Genomic DNA, 21,964 nt, shown 5'->3' with positions numbered 1-21,964 from the left:
TTATTGAGAGGAAGTTTTTTTTAAATATAACAATGCACGAGCAGATGTTTGAAGCGTGGCCCTCGGCAACACAAGGCTAGTTAAGATCGATATTGCTTTCAATATATCTTTCCTTTGACAGATAACCAGTACTGAGGAAAGTCTTGATAAGAGTGGCAACATATGGATGTGGCGAGCCTCGCTCTCTTTTGATTGCGTGACCCCTTGACCTTTGCCTGTGTTTGAGAGGGAGGCAGCCACATGGTACGGTGGGGGTCTGTCAGGCTCTGGTTATGGGGCATTATTGACCCAGGATTTATAAATATTTAATGCACACATTAAGATCATGGTGGAGGGTGGCCATTAGAGTTCTCCAATAAAGAGGCTCTCACGATGATTGAGTGGTGTGGCAGAGCTAGGAGCTGGTCATTGGGTACAGAGAAACCTGCTGAGACAATATACTGTACCTCCAGCCTGCCTGCCAGGCTTCTGAGTTTTTAAAACTGGCAACAACTGAGCAAACTTGTTGTTTTTTCATTGTACTTTTACCCTCAGAATTGTGTCTTTTTCCTTCAGTAGGTTATTGTTTCTGCGATGAGAAACAATTGGTTTCATTTATTTGGCAGTTAAGACTAAATAAATATACAGTTTGTGCAACATTTTGTCATTGAATAACAGAGACAACAAGATAGATCCAAACCTGTGTATGTGTATCTGAAACAGATAATGCAGTGTCAGGAAGCAGGTGTGTGGCTATTGTTATCAGACACATTGGATTATCGAGGGAATGATTTGAAGCACAAGGCGATCGCAGCTGAAAATTAAATCGCTCTTTTGAGTGTATCTGTCCTTTGCGCTATCAGCAGCTCCTGGACTATCTCCCGTGCCGCGAGATCCGTGCATGTCGGTTGACATAATAAGCTGCGATATGCTGATCGCCGCTCAGGTTGCTGTCGTTTAATTGTGCATTAAAGGAAGAGGTGGCCTCGGACAATGTTGCCTTGATGAGAAATTGACATTTTGTGACCTGCTCTCTGCGACCACTCAGGATGCCAGATAAGATGCTCAGTTGTTTTTAAGGAGAACCACTATTCTTCCCTCAAACACTTCTATCCTTCTGTTTGACCCACTTGATGAGTATAGATTTCACAGTGCCCCCCCCCCCTTCAGCACTCAAACTATAAGAGGTTCAAAACGATACCAGCCCTTATAGACAAAGGATAACCTTGCTCTTTCAATGTATTGATTCTTTATTAACTAGGTGGCTTAATGCAATGAAATGAGGGATTTGAATGAGCCCCATTTGGGGTGCTTTGAATAAAAAGCTTGCACTGTTTATGAATGACTACAATGAACCTTTGAAGCACCACAGATGCAGGATGTGCTGATACAAAGACCAGTAGGAATATGTCACAATGTCAGAGTGCTTTGCTGAAAGAATATGACTAAAGAGCAGTTTTCATCTTTTATGGATGTTACACTTTTCCACAGGTTTCAAACAATTATCTCTATGGCAAAGTCTAAACACTACAACTTACAGACGAATCACAGGTTTGTCCTCAGAAGTTTCTACTGTCTTTTTCTTTTGTCCTGATTGTCAGTTTGTCTGCCAGCCAAACTGTACTTAAAACTGAAGAAGTCCACAGTTGAGGAGCTATTGTGTTTTTACTGAAAATTTTAATAAAACATCACTTATTCATTTCTGTTTCCATTCCAAATGTTGACATTTTTAAATTTTCTTCCCTGTAAACACATGTAAGCTATGTGGCAGAGTCATAAGTGGTGAGTAAAAATGACTTCTATACATTCTACAAAACAGAAAAAAAATACAACCACAAATGGAGTGTTTTTTTTTATCTCCAAGGTTGTCCCTCATGCACATTAGTCTCTATTGGATCTTAACAACTATCATATGGGTCACAAACAATTTATTTGACAATACAACCAACAAAGTTTTCTCCAAAATGGTCTGTATAGATAATTTAAAATCAATATAAAAATAAACAATGAAGTTTGACTTCCCCTTTAAAAAATGGACAGAGAGTCTTGACGGAGTAACACAAATTTTGAGGATACACATGAAATATATGCACATTGCATTTCATCAAATACAAAAAGAAAACAAATGAAGGCAACAGTTCTTGGCTGAATTATCTGTGCTGCATCACTATATTAAGGGCATGACGATTAATACATACATAATGAAAAGCAATATACAAAATTTCAGAGATAAATACATTATTTATAGTTGATATGTTACAAAATTTCCCTCAGTGAGCGCAAGTGTGTATTTGAACAGAAATATGACAATGAACTACTATACTCCTACATTCTCAATGGATTTTAATTTTGTTTTTTAAATGTTTTTTTGTTGATCTAAAAGAACATGAAAAAGACAGATGTATAAATATTTAGCACAAGTTTGGCAATATCACAATAGTCTACAATTTTTAACCACATATAAAACACATAAGGGAGTTGGAGCTAGAAGGGGGAGACTGCTCCTCATCAACAAGAAACAGACTTCACAGTAGCCTAGGAATGCATTAATATACAGTGCTAGCAAAAAAGTTGAAAAACATGGCAAAACACACTTGCTTAAAAGGAAGCTCTAGACATGGAAGTATATCATATTCATCAACAGAGCAGTGTTTTGTACACATCAGTGTGCTTGTTGAATCAAAGAGGATTTTTTTTTTACTTTTGAAGATGAGTACTAGCTACAATAAATTACAAAATTTAAGTTAAAATGCAGGAATGAAACATGATACAACCTTACCCACCCAGCCCCACCCCCTTTACGTGTATTTGTTGTACTTTTATGATCAATTTTCTACATTATATATCTCATATATTTTCCAGTTGCAATTCAAACTGTCTTGGCCCCTGTGTATTTTTCTCACACAAAAATACAAAAAGTCACATTATAAAGACACACAACTGTTGTGAATCTATTAAAAGAGAGTTGAAACAGAAAAACAATTTCTGAAGTTCATTGGCAAATGTACTGTACATCACTGTTTTTACTTTACAACCAGATGGTGAGTCCACAGAGTCCCTTCCAGTATTGAATGTGTGGTTGATTGGACATATCCAAGGCCGAAGCACAACCCGACAGGTATACAAAATAAACCCTTCATCATCCTGTGTCCTCTTCAAGGGTGATAAAATGTGGGGGAAAATAAAGAAACAAAAAAAATCCCACAGAAAAAAAAAATATTGTTCCTCATGAAATCCTTTTGTTCTGCAGGTTTACGAAAGTCATTTAAAAGAAAAAAAAATCATTTCTTTCTTTTTTTTTTCTTCTTCATCTTTAAAAACAGAACACGCGGTTGACTATACATTACACCAGCATTTTGCTGTGTGCTGAGGGGGTGTCCTGTGAAGTGGTAGTGTGTAGACTGGTGCTTGAGATGATGAAAGTGCATTTACATTGGAGGGACAACCAGGCCGGACATGGCTGGAAAAAACACAGACAGGAAGAAAAGGATTAGTTTATTGGGATAAAACAGGTATGGATATAAATATGAACATTTATTAAAATATTGTAATTTTGTGTGTGTGTGCATGCATGTGCCTATGTGCTGGTGCATACGTGTGTGTGTGTGTGTGTGTGTGTGTGTGTGTGTGTGTGTGTGTGTGTGTGTGTGTGTGTGTGTGTATGTGTGTGAGTCCAGCCATCTGACACTGCACAAGTGCGTGAATGTATGCCTTAATGTGCCTGTTTGCGTATGTGCCTGTGAGTGTTTGCCGTGTCCGCCAGCCTGCTGCTGCACGTCCTCCTAACGGGGAGAGTTTGAAAACCTCCCTCCTGCTCTGACATTTCAGCCCCCAGCATGCCAGTCTTGCAATGTGTGATATTTCTCCTGGCGTTGGGGTAATGGCAAACAGTGGCCCAGACTCCCAGGAGACGTGGCCGTGGTGACGGCAGAGCAACAACACGGTCATTTCCCACAATGCCACAATGCTACAGTATTAGACACTTCTCAGACTCCCCTCAGATTCCTTCTATCGCTTCCTTTCCTCCCCTCATCTCTTTATCCTCGACTCTCCAACACTGTACAGCGCATTAGTTCTACATTATCACATTCCCCAAGTCGTGCCTCTGCGTCATTATCTAGGAGAGATTAGGCAAGATCAAAGGTAGCTTCCGTTATCTTACCAAGACCATCTGCTTAGGATATCATTAGCAACTGTACCTCACCCTGAGAGTTTATATATTCAGTATTTTCACACGTTTTAACAATTAGGCGACTAGTGAAGTGCTGGGATGATATATTATTATATTGCTCTGAGTATATTTGTAGAGTCATGGTTGAAATGCTTTTAAGTTTGCCAGCGCAGATGATGGCAAGGCATTGCTCATTAATTTCTGCACAACATGTATTAATAAGTATGAACGTGTAGCAAGATGAACTTTAATTTCCCACTTCATTAAGCCCAATGTTATTAATCTTGGGGCACACACTACGGCTAAGCTTGTTTTCAAAGCAATCATGTTGGTCATGACACATGCACAAAACCTAATAAACATAATTACTAAAACAATTCTGGGAGGGTCTTTTCCTGCGACATCAGAGGGGATCATTTGTACGAAAGGGCAACGAGGATGTATGTTTGCGTGTATGTTTGCACAGACGTGAGGCGGCGCTTGCAGTCATACAGTGCTTGCATGTGTGTGTAAAGACATGTGAGTGTTTGAGTGTGAACTGAAAGGTGTAAATTGGCCTGTCAAAATGCATATATTTGTAATGATTAATCCCTCACCAAACCGGACAGAGGCCTGAGCAGCGGTATCTGACCAGTAGTCCGTAGGGAAGGGATGAGGGGGTGAGGGGGGCTCACCTTGCAGTCCGTTGCCGTTGGCGCTGGTGCAGGAGGGGGTGGGGAGGCCTGGGGTCGGACCACAGGGGCGAAGGCGCTCTTTTGTTTAACTGCAGAGACGATAGGGAGGGAAAAGGAAGGGGGAGTGAGAACGTGCTGTGAGTAGTGCTGGAGAGGGAGAGGGCAGTTAAGGTAAGGCTGGGATAGTATTACTGCCAGGGGGGATACACGATCAGTACTCACGTGCTCCTACCATCAACATCTTGTCCGGTTGAACAAATACAGGTGGCATATGGTGAAATACACATAAAAATGAATATTTCTTCTACTCTGAGCTACATGTGTGTTCTCCTAAGTACTAAAACTAAACAAGCCCCTGTGAATGAATAGTAATATATTATCACCATCAATAATGTTATAACCCTGTCAGAAGTGATTCATAGAAGTGAAAACGAATGTGGGAGCTGGAATTAAATCAGCAGCAGCTTAGTGCTACTACAGCGTGCGATAGTGGCAAGTTACTCACTTCCATATGGGGAGTTGGCAGAGGATCCGTTGAGGAACCCAGGGGAGCTTGGCACTCCCAGGTTCATACCGGCATTGCCGTAGCCATTCATGCTGTTGCTGACGGTGTTGTAGCTCGACTGCTGCGGGGTGCTGCTGGAGATGTAGCCCCGGGGGGACACACTGCTGGTGTTCCGGCTGTAGCCCACTGAAAAACATGGGTGAGAGATGGAAAGGGAAATTCATTGATTTCTTTCCTTCTATACAGTATTTACGAGGGAAATGTTCACTGATTACAGTAAATGATAATGGAAATTTGCTGCTTTACTCTTTTATAACAGCACAAACTGCGGATGCCAGTTTATTAAGAAAAGAATTTGGCACTTAATTAGACCCTTTAAGTGCCTATAATGTAGGTGAAGATGGGGGCAGTCAACCCGGTGTTCAAAAACGTAATTTAGCTATTTTTTTATTTTAATGAGTGAAAAAAGAGTGAGTTTTCATTTTGCTGAAAACCCCCCTGGTATCCCCTCAAGGACCCCAGCGGGTCCCTGGACCCCGCTTTTGAGAACGACTGAGTTATGGAGCTATATCCTAAATCACATACCTTGGTCATTCCCTTGTGACTCAGACACATTGACTGCTAGCTGGCTGCTGAAGGAGTTGACTCCCATCATGCCGTGGGAGGCTGTGTTAGCGAGAGAGGGAATCTGGTTGTGGTTGCGGGGAACGCTGTACAGGGCCTCGGCGATGTCAGCTGCCCTCTTCAGAATGATCTCCTGAGAAGCGTAGAGAAGGCAGAGGTTTTGTTATTTATGTTTTTTTTATAGCTGTGCTTTTGCTTTGATGCATGGTTCATGGCCATATGGTTAGCTCATGTAGCCTACATTGTTCTAGATATAGTGGTGAAAATACCCTTTGGTGATACTCTCAGTATATTTTCAATGGTTTCTTATTTAGCAGAGGTATAAGCACGCTGAAGCAGCTGTGTGGATACAGACCTGATTGTTGTGGGGCATTCCATACAGAGCTTCAACGAGATCAGCCGCCCTCTTCAGTAGCACCTCCTGATGAGGAAAACAGGAAGAGTAAATGTTAAGACCCAAACAGATTATGTTTGAGACCCCAGTGGTCCGTACAGTAACAAACAATATCCAAAACAACATTACACAGCAGGGTCGTGGAGAGCTTTAGAAATGTTTACATATTCAACCGCCTAAATAAAAGCCACCCTGATTTAAGAGGCACCAGTGCTGCATTTATACAGCACCACCACTTTGCTCCTTCCAACCATGCAGAGCAGTGAATAATGTTCCCTATCTTAATTAAACTGGCATAGTCCTTTAAAAACAACACCTCACCCCTGATTCTGGGCTTCACGTTTGCTCTGGAGTTCAGCGCCAGAGTCCCCTCTCTTCAGAACAATAAAGTGAATTAGCTCTGGGTTAATCTAGTTCTGTTGTAATGACATTAAGGAATTTTTCAATTAACCTCTTTGACTGGCTGTTGCAAAGGACTTCACAAATGACTTCCCATCCAGCAAGAGCTGGGTGCTTGTGCCTTGGGGACACGGATGCTCAGGATGTGGTCTTATCCATGTCTGCATGCTTGCCCCCGCTTGACAATGCGGATTAGCTGTGTTGCTTTGGCTCTTAACACTGAAAATGAGTTGGCCCCGGATCCTGTTCCCCCCACTCTGTTTCGGGCTTTCAGCAAGGTGGGGTTTGGCCCGTTTGTGTGTCTTTATCTGCTCTTTGAATTCAGCACTTACAATTAAATCCCTCTCAAGCAACCAGACTGCTCTCTTTGTTTTCTATAATACAGAAGGCAATATGCTCTATGAAAACCCTCTTCTCCTTTTAGAGTGCATTTAATCTGACAAAGGCAAGTTGCAGACATGGCTGTTGCGTGTGTTTTTAAAATGCTCGCTTGTTGTCACCTGCTGTAGAGCAGAGATTTGTCGTCTGCGCTGTTAGAACCCTGGTTAAAAGCAATGCAAATCTGTCACTAGAAACATCTCAGATGGCGCTTGTTTTCTTCCCACATTCGCTGTGTTTTCTTTTGCGGGCCTTGGTAATTTGTCTGAAGTGTTCCATCACTTGGCAATAGCAGTGTGGGATTAAGACGGCAGCTGCCGTAAATGAATGTAAACACAGCCTTCGCGCCTTCAAACAGCGGCCTCCAAGACTTGGCCTGCATTTCCAAGGCACAGCGTATGTAGTGTGTATGGAGTGTGTGTATGGTTCCTTTCATCCTGAGGAGCATATCTACCACAGTCCTTGATTTATCAAGATGAATCACTGTAGAAGCCACTTCCAGCGTATGCCATGCTCTCTTATAGAAACATATCGCTTAATCCACCCCAAGTTACCGGATGGGTGGCTCATAGAATGGGCATTTACCTCTGAAATTGGTGTGTATGCTCAACGTTGCATGCATCTAGTTTGCATACAAATAAAGAATTATGGTTGTCGTGAGGCAGGTAGACTAAATGAGAGGACCAGCTGTCTTGATGTGTTCTCATCAGGCAGAACAGATTTCTCTCTCTCTTGCTGAGTGAGATAAAGTGGTTTTCTTTCTTTTTGTCTGCAGTTAATAATTACCAATAATCTATTCTATCATATTTCAAGATCTCCTACATGGCTCTCAATTTTAAACAACAATTAAAGCAATTAAGACTGTCGCGTTCACAAGCCATGTTTCATTCTCTGTAAAACGTCCTCTCCCTCCTTGTCCATATGGTACTTTGCAGCAGTGACATAAGGACAGCTTGGAAAAAGGAGGAGAGAAAACGATATTGCCTCTCATCCTTAATCTGTCGTTTACCGCGTGGTGTCTTAACTAACCAAGCTGACTCACAAGGCTATGCTTAAGTGGCAACCTAGTCATATCCGAGGATGATGAGAAGTGCTGCACCCAATCAAGGAAGAAGTTTGTTTTCTTCTGACGAGACGCTTTCATGCGTATCAGCTCACGCTGTGAATACGATTAACACGGAATAGTGTTCTGAGGGCATTTCCATGTAAATCTCAATACTACTCCAGCATAAGTGTAATTGGCTTTCTTGTCATGGAGACATATCAGAACACACCATGTTAAATTGAAACAATTAAAGGCCTCAAATGATTTCTGTTGTTCTGTGACAAATGCGTGACAGATTTCTGCTATTGTTTGCTTTGCTTTGCATAAAGGTCTCGTGTTCAACAACTGTTTAAATGGGGCTGCTCAGATGACAGATCACCAAGATTTAGACACTGTTTTTCGTTATTGCCGAGAAAAAAACTAGAGGAAGCCATAACAAGTGATGTGTTATAAAAAATATCTAACAATAAGGAGATGTGGTCTAAAACAGCCCCAATGTGATTCTTCAAGCACTAGATTAACATGGATGTTGTATTTATATTATCACAGTTAATAAAAGAGGGCCTAGGTTATGTAGCTTGGAGTGCTAATGCCATTATAAAACTGTAAGGCAATTACTCTGTTAGCTCTAGCCTGAGGTAATGAATGCATTTAGAAGCATAGGGCCATTAGATGAAGGTACTTCAAAGAGCACAGGAAGAGAGATTCATTTAAATACATGGGTAATTGCTTGACATGAACACATTTGTAATATTTTCTCCTTGTGGATTACACAAAGAATTGGAAAAGAATGGGCTTATGCTCATTTTGGGAGGAAAGAAAAGAATCCAAAGCAATCAGCTTAATAATAAAACAATATTGAGTTTCCACTTTTAATTTCATAATGAATCTAATTTGTTACAGAAGAGAGAAATTGAGTGTGATATAATGTGATATCCAGTCTATTTGTCCATTACTGCCAGAGGGCACAAAATGGTATTATAAATTGTCTTTTTTATATTATGAATAGAAAATTGTTTTATAACAAGATCTTAAAAAGGAGGGTGAATTCCAAAGTCTCTCTTCACTTAACGCGATGCCCGCAAACCAATCTCCTTTCTCATCACTTGACTGCTCACACTTATTACTTTCATATTCACCCTGGACTTTGCATTGAATTTTTATATCTCCACTCCTCCCACAGGGTCAGACTGTCATCCACGATGTTGTCTTAGAATTACGAGGTAAACTTCAATCAGAGGCAGCTTCCCCCCTTTTTTTCTCTGTGTAGCAACAATATTAGCGTGCATCCCTTGCTATCCATGAGCACTCCCATATTGGCTTTCTGTCTCCTTACAATTACCACGTGTCTTACTGGTCCCAGGGAGAAGGCTGGTGGAAATCAATATAGCGCAGTAATATTATCAACTGGAGGGTGAAGTCATGGGGGGGGGTAGAGGCGGTGAGTGGGCTTGGTGTCGATTTGCCTTTCTGCTAATGCACACCGCGCGTCCTCCAGCTTTATCTTCTTTTTATAGAGTCTCCCAACCTCACCTGCACCCTGTAATGGCTGTTCTCTATATGCTGTTTCTGTTCTCATTCCAAATGTACGTGCCAGCCTCAGCCCGCCACGGGCTGTTTTATTGGGAATGTGCTTTTGACCCCGAGAGCTGACCCTCAGATGGCAAGCTTAACAATGACGAATCACTTGGTGGGATCATTTACATGCCCCCTGAACCCCATATTTGGGTCCATTAGAGAGCAAATCAAATATTTATGTTGTTTATTGGAAGTGCAGGGTTTCATCTCACTCCGTGATTGTTTCATGCAAAGGCCGGGAGACCGTGCTATATTAAGTATACACACACCCAGGAAACTAATCTTGGGTTCAGTGTCAAAATCTGTCTCACAGCCACCATGCTTTGAATTCAAGGAAAGAAGTAAGGTTTCTCTGTAATAAAGCTGTGTTTAACATTGTTGCTCTCTTTGTTCAAAAGATGTGGATTTCACAAAGACACTGTGACTTTATAAAATTGAAACAGTGTCGCTAGATTGACCAGTGATGCCTGCGGAGATAGAGAAAGCCATGTGGATATTAAAGGTAAGTGTACTTTACCTTTTGGTCTACGTTTACAGTTGAAATTAGAGTAACATTTCATGTCTAGGTGTTGTTTCCTGTCTCCACAGGGACTGAGTCTAATTGAAACACTTCATATACTGAACCAGCGACTAGCTGTGATGTTCCATTTCTCCACCTTGCTTTGGTCAAACGTCTATAGCTACCACAGTCTGTTCTTTATTAAATTGTCCGTTGGACGTTAATGATATTGCTGTGTTGCATGCTGGGATTTAATAGATAAGGTCTTTAAAGGTTTTACAGTATTATTAAAACTCTGAGGTGGCCACCACTTTACTACATGCCAAGGGGTTTTGAATGTACTAATCAGTCATATTATTACACTTGACACATCTGGAACGTCAGTCACCAAAATTGTTACTGGCAGGGTAGCAATTAATGAAAACACACAGATAGATTTTATCAATAGGAAATGGAAAGAGTAAAAGAATCAAAGGGAATGAAAAGAGTAAATGAATCAAAGAGTTTCTGCAGGGGAAGGAAATAAAAAAAAAGAAACGTGTGCACCTTAGTTTTCATGCTCAGGTCTTTCAATATGGCAGCCTATTCATGTGCCACACCAGTGTGTCTGAGACTGATGTGGCTTTAAACTCCTTCACCCAGGTTCAAAAGAAAACAATAAAAAGCCAAAGCATAATAACATGCAGTCTTTGTCTATTAGCTGCAGTAAGACTAGGGGGTTTACGGCACAGGGTTCTGTAAACAAAAGATTAAACCAAATCGAGCTGCAGAAAATGAAAGGAAAACATGAGTGGGGTAATGAGGGTGCAGACGTCGTTTCTGACCAGATTACCATCTCCACAGACTACTGGAGAGGAAAACGCCTGATTGAGCTATTTTACCACACAGAGAGTTTACGCCTCTCTCCACACACAAAACCAATACCATTACCACGCTGGTTAGTGGGTAAGCCACATATGTGAAGCAAAGCTGTCACGGTTTGGGGTCACAGTGCTCTGCTTTGATGGTAATGTTGTTGTGTTTATTTGTCACATTCAGAGTATTAAGGCATTACAACCCAGACAGCTCTGTCTCATTGCTGTTCTGTGTTTTTCTATGCTGCAGAGCCACTGTACTGACCTTTGGTAACCTCTCAGGATCGCCGGGGTGTCTGGGGATGACCTTCTGCAGCCTCTGGAAACCATAGTCGATGGTTGGCTCATTCAGGGCTGAAAGAAAGAAAGGGAAGATGAAAATTAGAACCATTTCAGGGCTAATTTTGCCAGAGACAGGAAGAAACTAAATGAGAAATCTGTTGGAGTTTACAGTACAAAAGTCATTTCAGAATGCCTAATTTGAAAGAAACCTCGGGGGTGGGACGATGTTTTATGAAACATCACCGGCTCCGGGGGGGCAAGCAATGGAAAATGACACAGGTTCCTCTCACACTTGTGTCACCAAGTGTTATTCCATTAACAGTTGTGATGACCTACATCAGTCTGAGAATCCTTCAGAGGGGCTCTCCCCCTTTTTATCTGCTTGAGAATATTGACTACTGCAAACTACATAGTGGGGGTCTTTTAATCTAACAGAGCTTTAATAATCTGTGAAAGGCTGTCCACACATTGATCTAGTGTAAGTTGCTGTCATTTCACCCTTCTGCACCAACTGTACTGCAACACTGGGCCCGTGAAATACGGCAGCAGATCCCATGGAGCCATTAATCTCTCCCACCCCTCAAATAGTAATCTGGGGCATGAGGCATATTGGGCGATGAATCAGAGGCACAAAGTAAATGAATCATAACCCAGACTTTGGTGAGAGCAGGGCGTTTTATGTCTGACAGTCCTAATGGGTAATTGAAGGCTTCCTTACAGCTCCGCCTGATTCTAAACAATCATGTGTACACTCATAGGCAGGCCAAGGCGAGGGAAGGAGGGCAGAGGAGAGAAGGAGGGGAGGAAAGGAGGAGAGCAGTGTAAAGGGGGAAGGAACAACTTAATAGAGAACATCACTTCTCAATGTAGATATCATTTTCAGGAGAGTAACTCCGCCAAGCAAGGCGCTTCATAAATCAATGGCTTTCTATGGAGACTAATAAGAGCTGCCTGCCTCTATTCATTGTTCAGCCTGTAATTTGGCCCATCACTCATTACTCAGCATGTAATTTCAGCATTAACACCGCACAGCTCGCTGAACCTGCTGAACACCAGAGAATGTGAAAGCAAGCGAACGCCCCCCCACACACACACAGGCAGGCAGGGCCACTGAAGCACAAGCCAGGGAGTCACGGCAGGAAAATGAACATTTATGTTTCTCACCCCGTCTTTTGTTCCCTCATCATCTAAATACACATGCAAGCATGCTCACACACAACCTATGGACACACACACACTACTCACGCATACATACAGTAGTCATGTACTCACACACATATGTATAATCGAACACATGCACCACTTCTGCCAAAACTTGAATACAGTAATTGCCAGCTCGACCGTGATCAAATGGAGCAATTACGTGTTCAAGCATGGACAATGCAGGGTGCTAATCGATAGCAAGGATCTAGCTTGCAAATACAGTGGTATTCAGCCCTGCTAGCCAGGCACACCTGGATAAACCCCCCGCCACAACAACATACACTGCTGGAAATCTGATTTGACATGTCATCATGCGTCCCGATACGACAAAGGTCTGCTTTGGAATGTGGGGGAACGCCATCTTCTCCTTAATAAAGGATTGATCTGCCGTATTGATTGTACATGACAAGGCTGTAGCAAGGAATTTGCCCCCTTTCTTTTGTTATTTCCACCCCCTTTCTTATCTATGCACTCTGGCAGTCCCGTACATGTGTACATGTGAACACACACAAGCATGCATATATGTGTGTGTGTGTGTGTGTGTGTGTGTGTGTGTGTGAGAGAGAGTGCACGTGCCCGGCTGAGAGAGTGTATGTGCACGGCAGCCCTGCCAGACCTCGCTGCTCAGTGTGATGTAAATTGTGTATGTGTAAAAAGCACTCCATAATCAGGCCATCCATCATCAGAGGCTGTCAGTGGGCTCTCTCAGGGTGATACATCACGCTCTCCTGTCCTCTGCCTCAGCTGGGGCCTACACAACCCGCCAGGCATGCTGGGAACACAGCCGGAGAGACGTACAGTACAGGACGAGACCTAGGTTGGGAGAGGTGTTCTGTGTGTGCCTTTCCAATGATAATGATGCCCTACTGTAAATGCCAACCCAAGAATTGTGAGGAATGTGATTTGGAGGGTAGGGTATCTGGTACCCTTTATCAGTGTTTTTTTACAGCTTATATACAGTATTAAATGCCTACATATGGAGGAATTTAAATGTGTCAAACAAAAGAAAAGTTTTATTTAAACTTGTCTCAGTCTAGTTTTAAAACATGGCTCAGTGTTCTGCAGTTGCAGTCCAAGCATCAGGCGTGATCTCCGCATGTCGACATGTCGCCATCTCATCTATCATGGAGATGATCTTTGTAACAACCCCAGCGTAATGAAATTGGTGACACAGGCCGCCATCTGCTATTGATTTCATGCAAATGCTTTTGACAGCTGATGGAGACTTGCATTAGCACTAAACGGTGCTGTCAGTTGATGAGTTGACAGTTTTGTAGTCATAGCATGTCCACTGGTGCAGACAGACACAGACAATGTCAATAATCCTGTAAGAGCTGCTGATGATATATACTGAGCACTTATATTGAATTTGGACAATAAATGTGTTACATGTATATTCATCGCATTGCTCTGCACATTTTTTCTTCCAAGCAAAGATTTTCTTTCATCTGCTGAGCTTTTACAAGAATCATTGGGACTACTCTTCTTACTTTTTCTTACACCACACACATTGACAGCCCCTCCTCCCTTCTTCCCACCTCTACACCCTATGTCTTTTTTAATCCTTGGCACATCATTATGTTCCAACTTCACATTCTGTCGTAAACTTTACTCTAAAGATATAACAGGCAAATAGCTCTGCGATGCCCTTGCGTGACTCCAAGCATGCCAAAATTAGTTTGGCCCTCCTCGTCCCTCCAACACAATATGGTAAAAGAGGGGCGTGAGGGTGTGGAAGGAGCATGCCCCCCGCCCCCTCCTGTAAGGGTTCTCAGTCGCTGCAAGGAAACATGAAACCCTCCACACACATCCCATAAATCTGCACTGGGTGGGTAGTCTAGCCAAGGGGAGGAGGGAGGAAGGTAGAGAGAACTGGGGGGAGGTATGATAGGGGGTGGGGGGGTCGTCACTGGCACGTTCCAGTCACGCCCGCTTCCCGGCTCGCGGCCAATCAATACCACTTTCCTGTTTTAGAGGCGGGTAATTATGAGGTGGAGAGATTGTGTGACCTCTCACCCCTGCTGCATTACTCGCCTGATATTAAGATAAATTGCCTGATTTTGGGTAAACATATGCTGCAATTCAAACTGTCAGCACTGGTTTGCTCAGGGATAATTTGTATTGATCTCATGGCTTCTTCCCCATTTTGCTTACTGACCTCATGGATAATTAGAGAAAAAGAGACACGGGGAGGTAAGGCAGGGCTTGCATTTGAATACTTTGCAGGAGAGATGAAGAGCACATGGGAAGGGGGGCCGAGGGAACATTATGGACTAATAGAATTTTCATTTTCTCTCATTTTCTGTTCAGATTTAGACAGGTTGCATGTTTTGTTCAATTACAACGTGTATATCTTTTCCTTGTGTGTGGTACATAGACAGTGATAAAATTGTTCATAGATTTGTTTCCATGGTTTAATTTCAGAGATGATTAGAATTTAACAAAAGTAATGAGACTACAAAGTGACGGCAAATATCAAATTTAACAGCTGATAACCAAAAGAATTATTGCCATATTTGAGTAAAAGGAACATAGTAACACATTTCTTGACAAAGAAGGAGACTTGCTTCTTCTTCACGGAGGTTTGGAAGAACATTTTTACGAATATTTCTATTTATTTTCTCACTCTAGAGAGTGAATGATCATGTTTCAGAATATGAGGAAATGGAATGCATGACTCGGTGTGCAGCTGTGACCATATCATTTCCAATTTTGAATATCACGCATGCGCACAAGCATTCATGGCAGGGCTTCAGTGGAATTCCTCTGCCTGGAATGTGCACTTCCCAATCTTATTTAGATCTGACGCCTTAATCTGCCCGTCCTTTCATGCTACAAACACATTTTCTCTGAGAGCTCTAGCAGCCCCAGCTAGCCACTTTACTTAAAATGTAGAGTGGATGGCGTGTACATGGCATCTGAGTGTGGTCTGCTGCTCCTTCTCCATGTTCTCTAGAAATAGGACACGAGTAACCGCTCTACAGGAACAGTGTAACATGGCCGACGTTGGCAGCCAGAAGTGCTTACATGGCAATACACCACTGTGTGCCCTCAGTCTATATGGAAGTGGATTGAACACATGTATTGACTTACAGTATCGGGGTATAAACATAGGGAAATGTTTGAGCAAAGCAGTAAATTTAAGGGAAATTGTTCCTTGTTAAGTCTATGAGCCTGAATGGAAGCCTGCACAGAGTACTAGCATTCCTGCCAGCCATTACAGCTTATTACGATAACTCTATCTTTCCAGGAGATAAAAACCTAGCCTTGTTGCCATTTGCCAGCTATTACTTTCGCTAATTATACTTAACTGCTTCGAGCTTATCTCCACTCCTCCTACACCATTGAGCAGTTATTTTTTTCTTTCCCCTTAACACAAATTAGAGGTGGAGTGGGAGTTGGAAAGGGGGAGACAGATAAACAGCACAGGCAGAAGTTCATTCAAGTGTTATTGCATTTGTGACTTGTCAAACAGTCTAACTGAAGCCTTCTAGGCACCTGCGGTCTGTTAGATGGATGCAGTTCAGAACAGCATCAACACACATAATGACCTTGTCTTGCTGATGTTCAGCAGAGTCTACTGGAGACATAGAAAGAGTGAATATCTTCTCAGTGTTGCTATAAGGAGTTAAACATGAATACTGTGCATACAAAGACGGTAAGATATTCAGAGGTCATGCTACTGCTCCACAGTATAGATATGTTCCAGTGTTCACAGAAAAGAAAACACGCATGCAGATGTAGAGACCATCTTCAAAAAACCAAACCAAGCCAAATTGGAATTTTCACAGCAAACCCACGCAAAGCAAACCTCATCTGTTTTAACACTGACCATATCATCTCCATCCACTGCAGCCAGTTATCACTGAGTGATTCCATCTCCAGCAGTCTCAAGATGAACAGGAAATTAAAATTTCAAAGATCTGCAGTTAGGATAAATCAATGGAGACAGATCAATGTTCATTGAAATTTCATGAACTTTGAGCCAATACAGATGAAAAAACCTAGACAGTTACAGTCTCCAGCAGATATTGCTCCTGCAACAGATAAAATGTAATTAACACGGTTAAAAGGGAGCAATGTTACAGATTGTACATCCATAATTTCAGACTCCCTTCATATCGGTCGTATTATTAGAAAGGGCCAAAGACACCTGTTCAATCCTCTTAGATGACATCTAAAGTATGTGTGCCACTTCTCTAAGGACGTCGGCGGACTTTCACACATTACTGGCCAACAGAAATCAAATGGGTTCCCTTCACAGCTGATTGCAAGCGCAAATTAATATTGTAAAATGAAGATCAATACATGGACGGGGCACAGATCGATGACGGCTAAATTACGGCCGCGTTTTCCCCCTCATTCAAGATGAGTTGTGTTTTCCTCTCAAAGTCAATACCGTGCTGCCTCCCTCATTCATTTCTCAATAAACTTGCCGATGAATTTCAATCAAAATGCAGCAGTGGAGGAGGAGGAGGGGGTGGGTGGAGTTCTTTTAAAGCCCGTTGGGTGTGGATCATACTGAAAATGGGGCAAGAAAAGGAGGTAGAGAAAGGAGGAGGAGGAGAAGGAGGGAAAGATCCTCGTCTATCAAGAGCCCCCCTCCCTGCCTCCTCCGTCTATCTTTCCTGTGGCAGAGGACTGATGCTGTGACTTAGTGAGGACAATCCATTTTAAGAGCCATTACAAAACAGACCTCTAACGATACTGTGGGACAAAAAGTGGGTCCAATTAAAATTAAATCAATGAATACCATCCTTACTGGGAGAAAAAACACACAGCCATACTTTCATTTTTCTCTTGAAGGATACCCACAATATATTTCACAGAGAGATGTAATGGGGGGAAATACATGCTCAACTGCAAGTACTTATTTCAATCAATTTCCTGGAGCTGGATTTCACAGGTCACTTGCTGATAACACGCTGTGGAATAATGCCACAGTGTGCTTCTCAAAGCCTACCTGACAAGCTGCCTGACAGTGGGGGAGTGCGAGCATGTGTCACGTCAGCCCTTTAATTGAGCACAAGGACCTTCCTCCGTGGAACCTTGTCGCGCTCCACACAAGCTCACAAGGCCTTCAAACCAATCCCATCTAACTTGGCAAAGAGTGTCTGCTCCACTCCTGTGGAGCTAGTGCTAAATACCAGAGTTGTAATGAGACAGGCAGGTATGGGGATATGGCTAGTGGATAACGTGCTTTGACACATGCTAAAACTGTTGTGCCAACTGGTTACAACCCACTTGACTGTGGCGATGACATTTATAAATGCCTATTTCATTCTTACTTGCAGCACTTCATACTGCAGTCATTTTTTTTATCTGCAGATAAATGGACTCAAATCCGAAATGCGGTGTGTAGTAGATTTAGGGATTTTAAATTTTCAATACTTATATGTAGTATTTGGTGTGTGTGTTTAAGTCCTCCTCCAAAGCTAATGTGTTTACATACCTCCTTGAATGCTTTTGATTATAGCATATCTTTGTTGTAGGCCACACCCCATCACTGACCAGCAACCAACGGCGTACCAAACCCAACCCTGCAGGACAGGAAATGAAAAGGAAGCTCTCCATCTGATCAGCTTCTGAGTCTGGGACTTCAAAGTGACGGCAGGGCGGAGCAGAGACGTAAGGATAGGCCCAATTCACAAGCTGAACAGCACAGAGCCCTATCTGATGTGCTCCGATAAAGACATCCGTGTTTGTTTATTTAACTTTTTTGGGAGAGGAGGGTCCAAGACTACATAGCATTTTGTTCCTCTTTCTAAGAGTGAAAGAGGAAGTGAGTTTAATTTTGGATTTGAAAACTGGATATCACTATTTATATCTCTGATTTGCTGCACTAAAAGGACGCTGGTTGAGTTAGACATCTATTGTACATGCATGTAAAGACAAAGAAATTAAGTGTTTTTTAACAATCATAAAATAAGAAATTGTAGTTTGAAGTTTAACTAAAAAGAGACCTTACTTCTGCACTATGAACATCTTCCTTTTTCATCCCTTACAGGTCTGACATTTCTTGATCTCCACCAGTATTGAGTGAAGCACACATGACCCCTTTGTCCTTATGTTGATGAATGACTGCCTCATACCCATTTTGTCAGATTTTGTTGCAGTGGAGTCGATAGCGTCACCTTGACAAGGAAAGTTTGTGATCCATCAGCCCTCAAGGCTGTCTGGACTCAAACTAAGGCCTGGCAAGAGCAGTTCACTGCATGGGGCATCTACTCCATCCAAAATCCTTCACCCAGTGTGCTGCGATCTTGTGAGGTCGAACGAATGGCTCTGATTACTACCGCTTTACAGTGAGGAAGAAAAAAGAAAAAAGGAAAAAACACTTGACTTGTACTAATAGCTGAGAAGCCATGCTGGTCACCAAAGGTCTGAAGACGAAGCACCCTGTCAGTGCCCAGCTTGGGAAATTAGCAAATAATGTTCCCTTCCCCCTGACAAATGTGTGACAGCTCGCCTTCGCCAATCATTCTCTCCTAACGTTATGATGCATGTCCTGGATCCCCACTGGAGGATACAGGCGAAGTTTACTGACCCTCAATTTACCCATGACAAATGGGGTCCCGGTAAATGTGCGTTTTCTGGGGCGCGGAAGGGGTTCATTTTAAGCAATCCTGGTTATGTGGATGTCACTGATTAGGATAAATAGTGCCTGAGTGTGTTAGGACTGCTTGCAGAACCATATTACCAAGGGCCTGCATCATTGCCCCTGGAGGGGAGCTCTCGTGGAAACTTGGCCAAGATAGAAAACCAAAAGCTCTGATGCAATTAGGAGCTTAAATTGGATAAATTGTATGGTCAAAGTTTTTATTTATGATTTACTCTTTCTTACAGTACTGTAACTATGCAGTAAAAAGGTTAAGGTGCTGCAAATGAGGCTGAAAATTGAGACTTTTTCTTCAAGAAATATCTGATCAAACCAGCATGTACTGTTTGCAGTGCTTAATAAAGTGGAAAGTATAATAAAGTATTGACCTCAGGTACAGCCAGGACTTTCTCCTTTTGATTTTCTACAACCTTGCTGACAGTTGGACCAATGGATAACCGATACATGGATTAGACAGAGGACAAGCTTGCAAGCTCCAAGGGACAACATTTTGTTAGAAGGTAAAAGGTATAGACTGTAAAATAGCTAAAATAGCCAACATGTCACTCCTTTAAAAATGTGCCAATTACAGTACAGATATAAGCTTCTTGAAGCAGTTTGTAAACTACAGCCTACTAAAGTTTTATATAGTATGTCTGTTTGTCTCATTAGTGTTTTAAACATTCAATAGTCAATGCCAACAGGATTATTTGACATACACTACAGGGTGCTCTCTTTCTGAGAATGGTTGTGAGTTTTGGAGCTGTTCCAGGGTACTAACCCGAGTGAAGACGTGTCCCTCTGCTGTTCGAATTGGCTACAGTCTCCTCTGTGTTGACTCTTGGTAATTTGTGATAATTTCTTAAATTGAGTGAGTTAAATCTCCACAATTAGGGTGGTGGTGCAAGAAGAGTAAACATGAAAAAAAATGTCTAAAAAGGCACTCCTCTCAAGCCGTGCTCTCAAGTCACGCTTGAAGCCATACGCTTTGATAACTAGACCTTTGATATGCACATGTTGCACATTCTCTGCTTTTTAGACAGCACTGTGTCACTACATGCCCTTTTCAGCCCATGTAATTTGCTATTATAACTCCAGGTCATTTCAAACCTATTTGCTCGTGTAGTGCCATTTTTTTCAAGTGCTGTAACACAGACAGAAAAGCTATGGTTTGAAATGAGCTGTTTCACTCTTAAACACATGATCCGCTCTCTTGCACTCAATGCATCAGCCCATTCACTTTTTAATGTCTGAGAGAAGTAGCTAACATCCTTTCACCTAGCAATTACTGTACATATGGAGTCAGTGATACCTCATTCTAGTGTTATGCATTCTGCTCTCTTTAACGGTTTCATTCTCTCAAGCGTCAACCCTTGTACAATCAGGGTGAGCCACACAGGGAATAGCAGAGCAGAGGAGCCGGACCTGTCTATTGGTGACTTTCTCTTTTAATTCAGCTCACTAATCAATTGTACCACCGTTGCCTCCAGGGGTAATTGTATCTTTATACTAACTGGAAGTGAGTAGGAACCCAGGGAAGACAGAGAGGAAGAATGGGGGGGAGAAATCAACAAAGATAGAGAGAAGGGGACACGTTTCCCCAGTAAAGCCTGATGGTAATCATCCCAATCCGTTTAGCCTCTGTGACTAATGGGGTCTGTTCTTAAGGGACCTGGCACTTTCACCAGGGTGCTATAGAAGCCATTAATGTCTTAACTTATACACCTTCTCAGGGCTGTGCAGTAACACATGTACACACAGACACACACTCACGCACACACACTTTCTCCCTCTTACTCGCTCTCACACTCTCACACAAACAGACACACATACATTTACGCAGCCACACTACACTCCTGTTTCATTATCCCGGTGCCTTGTTGGCCTCTGCTCCGCTCCTGCTAGGGAGGTTAAATGCAGGAGAGCTGGGCCAGACTGCACGGTTGGAGGAGAAGGGGACGGATGGCTGGGGGTGGTGGTGGTTTGGGGAGCAAGAGAGGGGACTTGATGAGAAACAGCTGCCCCAGGATTGGGGGGGGGGGGTAGCCCCCACTTTGCAATTCTGCTGTGCTCAAGGCCAGGGCTGTGCTAGAGGCCCAGGGGTGCTGGGGGAAGTGAGAGTGCTTTGACGCGCCCCCGTTTCATTCTGCCCATCAGAGTTAGAACAGGCAGAGGCTTCCAGGTCAGACAGGCTCTGACCCCCGCAACCTCTGTCTCCTCACCAATGATGACAGATAAGACCACTACTTCCTTCTGTTAGCCAAGATAATCAGATCCCTTACTTATAGTGTGACACACACACCCTTTTTCTCTCTCACACACATCTCTCTCGTCTCTTTGCACACTTTCTCTCCTATGAATTCATATTGAACACACATGAGAATAACTTCAGACACACTCATGCACTTAACCTGGATATTGCTTTTCTAATCTGATTCATAAAAAAATTAAACCACATTTCGTCTTACAAAATCAGCAAATTAGCAGAAAGCATTATCTGTCTCACAACAGGGCAGATAAAGAGAATTGGCAGAATGAGTTATCCTGACAGCTTGAGTTTAACAGAGCTTGGCAGCGCCCTTGTATGATGGCAGGTCAGAGGGGGATCGAGTTGCACTTGTAGGCGCCCCTCCACGAAAAACCTTTTCGCTAGCAGTGCAGATCTCTCACATTTTAACATTCAGCAAGCAGGGCCCTGGTTAGTTCATTATTAGCGCCTGGACTTGGGGCTGAGGGCTCTATCCAGACAGAGGGAGGGGGGGTGGATAGCCTGTAGAAAGA

At 42.6% G+C, this 21,964-nt stretch overlaps 1 long non-coding RNA gene and 1 pseudogene across 1 annotated transcript; one reads left to right on the top strand and one right to left on the bottom strand.

Annotated features, from left to right (window-relative positions):
- Nucleotides 1-1,211: 1,211 nt before the first annotated feature.
- Nucleotides 1,212-21,964, bottom strand: part of LOC122884551 — a 67,462-nt pseudogene continuing 46,709 nt past the window's right edge.
- LOC122884553 lies at nt 11,470-19,582 on the top strand. Its single transcript, XR_006379915.1, has 2 exons — nt 11,470-18,213; nt 18,593-19,582. It is a non-coding gene; the product is annotated as an uncharacterized LOC122884553 (long non-coding RNA).

The sequence above is a fragment of the Siniperca chuatsi genome, linkage group LG11 (genome assembly GCF_020085105.1).
Source record: "Siniperca chuatsi isolate FFG_IHB_CAS linkage group LG11, ASM2008510v1, whole genome shotgun sequence".
Lineage (NCBI taxonomy): Eukaryota > Metazoa > Chordata > Actinopteri > Centrarchiformes > Sinipercidae > Siniperca > Siniperca chuatsi.
The sequence above is the reverse complement of the archived record's forward strand: the minus strand, read 5'-3'. Positions and strand labels throughout refer to the sequence as shown.